This window comes from Bufo bufo, chromosome 1 (assembly GCF_905171765.1).
Source record: "Bufo bufo chromosome 1, aBufBuf1.1, whole genome shotgun sequence".
NCBI lineage: Eukaryota > Metazoa > Chordata > Amphibia > Anura > Bufonidae > Bufo > Bufo bufo.
The window spans coordinates 106,575,197-106,585,940 of record NC_053389.1 but is presented as its reverse complement, the minus strand read 5'-3'; positions in this window follow the sequence as shown (position 1 = coordinate 106,585,940).

Genomic DNA, 10,744 nt, shown 5'->3' with positions numbered 1-10,744 from the left:
ACATGTCTCTTCTTTCTTTTTTCATGACACTGATTTAAATCCATAAGGTGAATAATCCACGCTGTGTGAACTGTGCCACAAATTTCCATTCAAATCAGTGGCAGGATGAATTCATGTGAATTTCAAGCACATTTGACATGTCAGAATTCATGAGAAGTTTTAACCACATCAAAATTCACAAAAAGGGTATATTCAAACGGAATTATGTTGTTTCTGCTGCTCCAATCCTCTGGCCCCTGGCCCTCCAGCTTGTCCTCCATTGGCACTTCAGCGCATCTTGGAATATATCTCTGAGGCCCATGCTGCTGACCAGTGATGGTCAGTTCGCAGTGTTCGCCAGTGAACACATGCGGGCTGCCATCTTTAGTAAGGTAGACTCACCGGTCCGGCGATGCACAGGTAAGCCCTTACCTGTGCCTGTGCCGGGAGCAGGTCTGAAATCAAATGCAGTCACCGGGAGCAGGCAGTTCCGAGAACAGCCGCCGGGGGCCTTCATCGGGCTGTTCTTGGAACTGCCTTCTCCCGGTGACTGCATTTGATTTCAGACCGGCTCCCGACACAGGCACAGGTAAGGGCTTACCTGTGCATCGCCGGATGGGTGAGTCTACCTTACTAAAGATGGTAGCCCGCATGTGTTCGCTGCAGAACACTGCGAACTGACCATCACTGCTGCTCACGACACAAAGTTTCCTCCACCACAGAACAGCTGCAACAAAGGAAGCAGAGTTGTCTGCTGATGATATAACATGACGGTGATCTTTTATAAGACAAGTATACAGTTGGGCATGTGACAAGTGTAGCAAAGTTCACAATGTTGACTATAACCTACAGTCGTGGCCAAAAGTTTAGAGAATTACATAAATATTGGAAATTGGAAAATTTTCTGCTTAAGTTTTTATAATAGCAATTTGCATATACTTCAGAATGTTATGAAGAGTGATCAGATGAATTGCATAGTCCTTTTTTGCCATGAAAATTAACTTAATCCCTAAAAAACCTTTCCACTGCATTTCATTGCTGTCATTAAAGGACCTGCTGAGATCATTTCAGTAATCGTCTTGTTAACTCAGGTGAGAATGTTGACGAGCACAAGGCTGGAGATCATTATGTCAGGCTGATTGGGTTAAAATGGCAGACTTGACATGTTAAAAGGAGGGTGATGCTTGAAATCATTGTTCTTCCATTGTTAACCATGGTGACCTGCAAAGAAACGTGTGCAGCCATCATTGCGTTGCATAAAAATGGCTTCACAGGCACGGATATTGTGGCTACTAAGATTGCACCTCAATCAACAATTTATAGGATCATCAAGAACTTCAAGGAAAGAGGTTCAATTCTTGTTAAGAAGGCTTCAGGGCGTCCAAGAAAGTCCAGCAAGCGCCAGGATCCTCTCCTAAAGAGGATTCAGCTGCGGGATCGGAGTGCCACCAGTGCAGAGCTTGCTCAGGAATGGCAGCAGGCAGGTGTGAGCGCATCTGCACGCACAGTGAGGCGAAGACTTTTGGAAGATGGCCTGGTGTCAAGAAGGGCAGCAAAGAAGCCACTTCTCTCCAAAAAAAACATCAGGGACAGATTGATCTTCTGCAGAAAGTATGGTGAATGGACTGCTGAGGACTGGGGCAAAGTCATATTCTCCAATGAAGCCTCTTTCCGATTGTTTGGGGCATCTGGAAAAAGGCTTGTCTGGAGAAGAAAAGGTGAGCGCTACCATCAGTCCTGTGTCATGCCAACAGTAAAGCATCCTGAGACCATTCATGTGTGGGGTTGCTTCTCATCCAAGGGAGTGGGCTCACTCCCAATTTTGCCCAAAAACACAGCCATGAATGGTACCAAAACACCCTCCAACAGCAACTTCTTCCAACAATCCAACAACAGTTTGGTGAAGAACAATGCATTTTCCAGCACGATGGAGCACCGTGCCATAAGGCAAAAGTGATAAATAAGTGGCTCGGGGACCAAAACGTTGACATTTTGGGTCCATGGCCTGGAAACTCCCCAGATCTTAATCCCATTGAGAACTTGTGGTCAATCCTCAAGAGACGGGTGAACAAACAAAAACCCACTAATTCTGACAAACTCCAAGAAGTGATTATGAAAGAATGGGTTGCTATCAGTCAAGAATTGGCCCAGAAGTTGATTGAGAGCATGCCCAGTTGAATTGCAGAGGTCCTGAAAAAGAAGGACCAACACTGCAAATACTGACTCTTTGCATAAATGTCATGTAATTGTCGATAAAAGCCTTTGAAACGTATGAAGTGCGTGTAATTATATTTCACTACATCACAGAAACAACTGAAACAAAGATCTAAAAGCAGTTTAGCAGCAAACTTTGTGAAAACTAATATTTTTGTCATTCTCAAAACTTTTGGCCACGACTGTACTTATTTTATCATTTCATACAAGAAATTACAAAACCAGCATTCCTGAGTATATAGGACGTTCAAGGTGTTAACTGTTCTCGTAATATATTATGACTGGACAATGTTCATGATTCGTCATATGTGAGGAATGTATTTTACACAGCCTTTAACATGACCGATCATCCGTATCCTGTATTCGACCCTGTTCAGGACATTGCACGTTGAACAGAGGCAAAAGAACAATTGTGTTGAAAGTGCATCAGTCGTATCCAGTTACTGCAGGTCACCTGCCATGAAAGTTGATGGCACATGAAGATCAGTAACAGGCATGGGTACTACACTATCAACACAGGTCAGATTCTGCGTCCAGTAATAGTACAATTTACCAGTGGCCACAAATTGTGTGCATTTGGAGGAAGCTATGGTTTTAATTTCATGTCAGGAGCCCCATAGCAAAACTTACTATGCCTCCCTGCTGCACCAAGTTTCCCAATGTAGTATGCAAAGCGTGTCATATCAACTCTGATCTCTGATGGATTTATATTTATTTTTTATTAAGGGTAAAAAATGTAATCAGAAAGTGTAATAAAACAAAAAGTTACCCTCCACCTCATCCACGTTATCCGACTTCTAAAAAGTGGAACAGGTGCTTTATAAATAGAATTTGTGGTCATGGCTTGCCTGTGACGCGTGGGCTTGGAGACATGGTACCCTCTACCTGCCTGACTAACTAACTAAGCGGCTTGAGTTGTGCCGTAACCGCTGCGTAGGGGGGGGGGAGCCTAAAGTGGGCATACCCTGTAATGTGTAGATGAAAATGAGGGCGGGTTGGGAGGGTATGTTGCAATGGAACGTCAGCCTCAGGGGGAGGCGCTAGCTGGGTATAAGTGAGCTGCCGGCACCCTCCCACAAATACAGGCCAATGAATCGGCCTTCACACTTGTGGTCATGGCTTGCCTGTGACGCGTGGGCTTGGAGACATGGTACCCTTTACCTGCCTGACTGTGATCTTTTATAAGACAAGTATACGGTTGGGCATGTGACAAGTGTAGCAAAGTTCACAATGTTGACTATAACCTACTTATTTTATCATTTCATACAAGAAATTACAAAACCAACATTCCTGAGTATATAGGACGTTCAAGGTGTTAACTGTTCTCGTAATATATTATGACTGGACAATGTTCATGATTCTTCATATGTGAGGAATGTATTTTACACAGCCTTTAACATGACCGATCATCCGTATCCTGTATTCGACCCTGTTCAGGACATTGCACATTGAACAGAGGCAAAAGAACAATTGTGTTTGAAAGTGCATCAGTCGTATCCAGTTACTGCAGGTCACCTGCCATGAAAGTTGATGGCACATGTAGATCAGTAACAGGCATGGGTACTACACTATCAACACAGGTCAGATTCTGCGTCCAGTAATAGTACAATTTACCAGTGGCCACAAATTGTGTGCATTTGGAGGAAGCTATGGTTTTAATTTCATGTCGGGAGCCCCATAGCAAAACTTACTATGCCTCCCTGCCGCACCAAGTTTCCCAGTATGCATGTGTCAAACACTCCCAGGCAATGTAGTATGCAAAGCGTGTCATATCAACTCTGATCTCTGATGGATTTATATTTATTTTTTATTAAGGGTAAAAAATGTAATCAGAAAGTGTAATAAAACAAAAAGTTACCCTCCACCTCATCCGCGTTATCCGATTTCTAAAAAGTGGAACAGGTGCTTTATAAATAGAATTTGTGGTCATGGCTTGCCTGTGACGCGTGGGCTTGGAGACATGGTACCCTCTACCTGCCTGACTAACTAACTAAGCGGCTTGAGTTGTGCCGTAACCACTGCGTAGGGGGGGGGGGGGAGCCTAAAGTGGGCATACCCTGTAATGTGTAGATGAAAATGAGGGCGGGTTGGGAGGGTATGTTGCAATGGAACGTCAGGATCAGGGGGAGGCGCTAGCTGGGTATAAGTGAGCTGCCGGCACCCTCCCACAAATACAGGCCAATGAATCGGCCTTCACACTTGTGGTCATGGCTTGCCTGTGACGCGTGGGCTTGGAGACATGGTACCCTCTACCTGCCTGACTGACTAACTAAGCGGCTTGAGTTGTGCCGTAACCGCTGCGTAGGGGGGGGGGAAGCCTAAAGTGGGTAAAAACAGATCTATCAAACATCACCTGACTGTTTATTCCCAAACAACATTACATAACAAGACTCTCAAACGCGAGAGACATTTCACGATCAGGACGAGGTATGTACCTGTTGAAACATGAGGAGCGCCAGCGACCTAACTTCTGGATTACATGAGCCGGCACTTTATTCCTGGAGGCAGCCCCTATCCGAAAAGAATGACCAGAAATAGGCGTCGGGTTCAAACCTAAATTTGACACCAACGTGCGGACGTGACTGACAAACTAGGAGGTAGTGAGCGGAGCCTTGGGAAACGGCAACAGAGGGCTGCAAGGGTCTCGGCCTGCCAAAGACGCCAGTAACTGTTTGAAAATGCAAACCGGGCACCATGGGTGTGTCGTTGGGAAAAAATTGACTAGTGTCGGGGGTTCGGTTTGAGAAGTTTTGGTGACCGGCAAGGACAGTGTGTATCCACCAGAGCACGGGCCCAGCTGGGCGATGCTGACGTAGCTGCTGCTGGAGGCAGTACACGTGAACTCGCCTGGCCTCAAAAACCCGTAGAACCATAAGTAAATGGCAGCCTTGAGCATGAGACTGGGGAGTGTACCAAAAGGGGCTCGGTCTAGTATATCGGATAAGCCCCTGAAGACTTCTCCAGTGATGACTTGTCGTCGTGGTTGGCTTGTCAAGTGGCAGATACCCAAGCCCTTCAGGGCTGCCTCAACAATTGATGGCCGAGAAATGTTGAACACCTGCCAGGTAGGACCTGACGGTTGTGTGTGAGTTTCAGATCTGAATGGCAGTACCCTATAATGGCCAAAACATAGCCAATGAAGCTAGTACTCTCTTGAGGATACTTCGCTTGGATTGTGAGGAACTTGTTCCATCCTGTCTTATAAGTCCTGTCCGTGTTAACCGAAAGAGACCTGGCTACCAGGGCATGTGCCGTAACTATGTGACTGGTCAATCCAGAATCAACTGTGAGTGAGGAGGTATCACGGCCCCTACGTTGTCTGCTTCTGGCATGACCTGTTGGAAAAGGGAAAAATTAGCCCGTGACAGAGCATCAGCCGCCACATTCTGGGTACCCCTTATATGGGAACAGCAATAGCGGAAATTACACCGTAACGAGAGCCAAACTAGTCTCATGGTGAAGGACATGACTAGTGGGGATTTGGATCTACCTGTCGCTAAATAGTCTCTGATAATGCAGCTACGGCGAATATCGTGATTGTGGAATTGGACCATGAACTACCCCATACGTACATCGCGGCCACTATGGGGTATAGTTCAAACAAGGCTGAAGACTTGAGAAACCCCGGGATCTGTCCGACTTCCTCTGGCCATGTACCGGCCAGCCAGTGGGTGCCAGAAATGGCTGCAAAACCTATACTGGAAGAAGCATCGGAAAAAAACACAGGAGATGAACTGGTAGCTGAGGGGATGAAAAAGGAGATCCCATTCCAGTGGCTCAGGAACTGATCCCACATGACTAGATCTGCCACAGCCTGAGCGTCTAGCTGAACCGGGCTGTGCTGCTGTGGAGCCGCGGGAAGAAGAGCTAACAGACGGGAAATGAATGATCTTCCCTGTGGAATAATGCACATGGTGAAATTTAGCATCCCTAGCAACGACTGTAACTCCGCCTTTGTTGATACTCTCGTGACTGTGAATCTGTGTATGACTTCCCTGATCCGGATCAGTTTATCTTCCGGTAAACTGGCTAAAATGTTGACAGAGTCTAGTACGATACCCAGGAAAGTGATCACCTTGGATGGGCCTTCAATTTTCTTAGGCGACACTGGCACGCCTAGCTGGGAAAAAATACTTTTAGGGTGTCCAGATCCTGGGGTGTGCGCCCTGGGTATTCAATCAGCAGAAAGTCATCCAGATAATGAATAACATGACTGCAGTTAAAATTGACTTCCAACACCCAGTGCAGGGCCTGAGCGAACTGGTCAAATAGCCAGGGACTACTCTTGGAGTCAAATGTTTGGTGGCGAAATAATACAGGTTCTTCCATTTGATACCATGCCACTGCCAGAGCGCAGACATGATGGGAAGTAGTTTGAAGGCATCTGATATGTCTGCCTTGGACAGATTAGCCCCAGGCCCTGCCTGCATGATGATGGCTATGGCCTGACCTATGGACGAATACTTCATACTCACTTTTTCAGATGGGATAAGGGAATTGAGGCTGGAAACATGAGAGGCATGCGGGGCTGAAAGGTCATAGACCAGTCTCTCCTTCTTGCTGAATCTACCTGTGACTACCCCCACGGGGTTGACCCGCCAGTGGTCGATCGGGGGAACCGAAAAGGGGCCTATGAGGAATTTTCTCTCTCTAATTCAGCCTCCATCAACCTGTCCACTCATACATGGCTTCAGGCAGCGCGATTAGAACTGTGTGGAAACCTGCGACCAGGAAATCAACAAATCCAGTGTTATGATGGCCTTGGAGGCACGAGTGTAAATAAGCGTTTTTTTAAATTTATTTATTTATTTTTTTGTATTTTTTTTGAACATGTTCATGACCCCAGGTGACTGCGTGCTATGCAAAATAACAAATGTGGAACGGATTGTCTAACCTGAATGACGTGTCAGGTATGCAATCGTTTGTTAATTGCTGGTAAACATGTCTTACCAAGGTACAGTAACGCACCGATAACAGCCTGAGGGGCGACAGACAGCGAACCCTGAGACGTGATGAGGAACCCATGCGTAACATGAGCCATGCACATGCAACCCGAGAGCTCTGGAGTTCCTGATTACCTTAAGATGCACCTGTACCCATATATATATATATATATATATATATATATATATATACACATATATATAATTTTTTATTTTTATTTTTTTCTACCTTCAGCCTACGCCCATGCTGTACAGGACGACAGCTGATTAAGGTAAAGTGCAGCTGCTGAGATCGTTGACAGAACGGTTGATGGCAGGCTATAACCGCAGGCAGTGGTGGCTAGCAGATAACACCTGACAAACTGCCAGCCCCTGCTGAGTGGTAGGGGGCTACGGGTTACTCAGGAGTGGGCCGTAGTGCATGTAACCTCCCCATGTAAGTGACTGCAGCATTTAGATGCCTGCCAAGCACAAAATGACAGAGATTGTAGTAGCAGAGCGCATGGTGGCATAACGCATAGGGTCAGGCCACAAATCACCATGTATATGTCTGATGCGTGCACAAACTTTAGCAGCAAACACATGCCCCCCAGCACATGTGTAAAACATTGTTGTATGTTATGTCACTATAATCTGGAACTAGCATCCACTCAAAGCATCCACGCAGTTAAACTGGAAGGCGCAATCCACTTGTGCCCCCAGTGCGCAGCACAAGTAGACCACACAGTCCCGCCAAAACAAACATTGTACAGCAGGAATCAGTGTCGCTGATGATACTGTATAGTGGGGCACACTTCACCCCCACCCTTGCGTGAGGCATGGCGCCCCGTGCGAGAAAAACGCACCAATGAGAAAATCGTGATGGAGTCCCGCTGACTTCTGCATCCTAGTCGCACTGCGTGGGCTACCGGGCAGATTGCTCTGGTGCGGCACACAGCTCCTCCTTACCAAAGGAGCTGCCACACCGCCTGCCGGACTGTGAAGCGGACGGGCTGCAGCATATACTTACCCGAAGACGGGACGAACTCCGTAGCGGACTCCTCGCTGCTGGCTGGGACAGATCCAGCAGAGGTATGAGACTCACTCGTGCTGACTCGGAACCAAACAGGATATGTTGCAATGGAACGTCAGCCTCAGGGGGAGACGTTAGCTGGGTATAAGTGAGCTGCCGGCACCCCTCCCACAAATAAAGGCCAATGAATCGGCCTTCACACATAACTAAGACAGGCACTCCTCATTTGAAATCATCCAGAAAGTATGTACCCTCTATACAAGAATTTATTATGCAACAATTGCATCCATCATACACACTCTTGAAAAAATATGATTGATGGCCTGCTGTTGACCCTCAAAAACATTAGGAGCAAGGGCTTGCTGGTGACCCTCTAAAACATTAGGGGCGAGGGCCTGCTGCTGACCTAACCATCTAAATCATTAGGGGTGAGGGTCTGCTGCTGAGCTGACCCTCTAAAACATTAGGGGCAAGGGCCTGCTGCTGATCTGACCATCTAAAATATTAGAGGTGAGGGTCTGCTGCTGAGCTGACCATCTAAAACATTAGGGGTGAGTGCCTGCTGCTGATCTGACCATCTAAAGCATTAGGGGCGAGGGCCTGCTGCTGATCTGACCATCTAAAACATTATGGGCGAGGGCCTGCTGGTGACCCTCTAAAACATTAGGGGTGAGGGTCTGCTGCTGAGCTGAACCTCTAAAACATTAGGAGCGAGGGCAGCCTAATAAGCATGTTGATATGATGGAGGAGGATGAGAAAAGGAAGATTGAACCATATACCCTTTTTTTGTGGTGGAAGGGGTGCATGGGAATACAGTGTATTCAATGCACCATAAAAGCCACATTTAAAGTGCCTTTATGTTCAGCCACTTTCCTCTGGTGGAGTAGAGAAGTCAGGGGCAATCCAGGCCTTGATAAGAGTCAACCGGTCAGCATTTTCAGTTGACTGGCGGATGCGCTTATCAGTTATTATGCCCCCAGCAGCACTAAATACCCGCTCTGACAAAACGCTGGCGGCAGAGCAGGCCAGCACCTCCAAGGCGTAGAGCGCCAGTTCGTGCCACGTGTCCAGCTTGGACACCCAATAGTTGTAAGGCACAGAGGGATCACTGAGGACGCTGATGCGGTCTGCTACATACTCCTTCACCATCTTCCAAAACTTTTCCCTCCGGGTGAGGGTGCTGGTGGGGTGTCATGAAACTGTCCCAGGCCTTCGAGAGTGTTGCCCTGCCTCTGTTGGAACTGCTGTGTGTTCCCCTCGTCTCCCCTCCTCTGTTGCCCAAGGAACTATGTACTCTGCTGCCAGCGTTGTCAGCTGGAAATTTTTGGAGCAATTTTTCCACAAGGACCTTCTGGTATTGCACCATTTTGCTAGTCCTCTCCACCACAGGAATGAGAGATGAGAAGTTCTCTTTGTAGCGGCGGTCAAGAAGGGTGAACGACCAGTAATCAGTGTTGGCCTGAATGCGTATAACGCGAGGGTCACGGGAAAGGCATCATAACATAAAGTCAGCCACGTGTGCCAGAGTCCCAACAGACAAGTCTTTGCTGTCCTCATCAGGAGGATGACTCTCAATCTCCTCATCCTCTTCCTCCTCTTCTGCTCATCCACACTGAACAGATGGAATAAACCTGCTATGGGTACTACCCTCTGTACCGGAGGCGTCTCCTGCTCCTCCTTCTCCTCATTATCCAATTCGCGTTGAGAAGACGAACTGAGGGTACCCTGTGTACTGTCTTCTCCCATTTCCACCTCTTCCACATGCAAAGCGTCCACCTTCATTGTTAGCAGCGAGCGTTTCAGTAGACATAGAAGTTGGATGGTTAAGCTGATGATAGCGGTCCTAAATAGGTCCTAAAGAACACTTCAGACTCCAAGAGTACGGTGACTTCATGCAAGCATGCAGCAATGCCATCCCACACGTTCAAGGACTGGAAGTACTGAACGACTATCTAGAAAACCACAGGATGCTAACTAAGCTACCTGAAGAAGTGGCTTCTAGATGGAATCGCTATGTGACTGAACAGTTAGATCTAGGCAAGAACTTCCCAAGTTTTAAAGAGTTCTCTGAGTTCGTCTATAAGGAAGCACGGATAGCATGTAATCCAGTAACATCATCTTATGTCTTAAAATCCTTAGAATAAAGGCCTGCAAGAGAGATAAGACGTGCAAGAGCAACTAGCTTTGCAACCAACACAGCAGCTAAAGGTCCAGATACCTACAAGAGCAAGTTCAAAGTCACTACTGGGATCAGTAGAGAGACAGAACCGACAAATCTTCAGACTAACTTCAAGTGTATGTTCTGTGGAGAGAACCACTCCATACATAAGTGCCAATTGAAGGCGAAGTCCCCAGAAGAAAAGAAAAAATTTGTGCTGGATAACCAACTGTGTTTCGGATGCCTAAGAAAAGGCCATGTTACTAAGGAGTGTAAGAAAAAGGCCACATGCAGCTTTTGCAAAGGATGCCATCCTACAACACTACATGAAGAATGGCCAAAGAAGGATAAATCCTCAATACCTAAAGATACTAAGGAAGAAAAGAAAGTATCGGTATTCTCTTGCAGAGTGAGGGAATGAGAAATCAATGGCACATC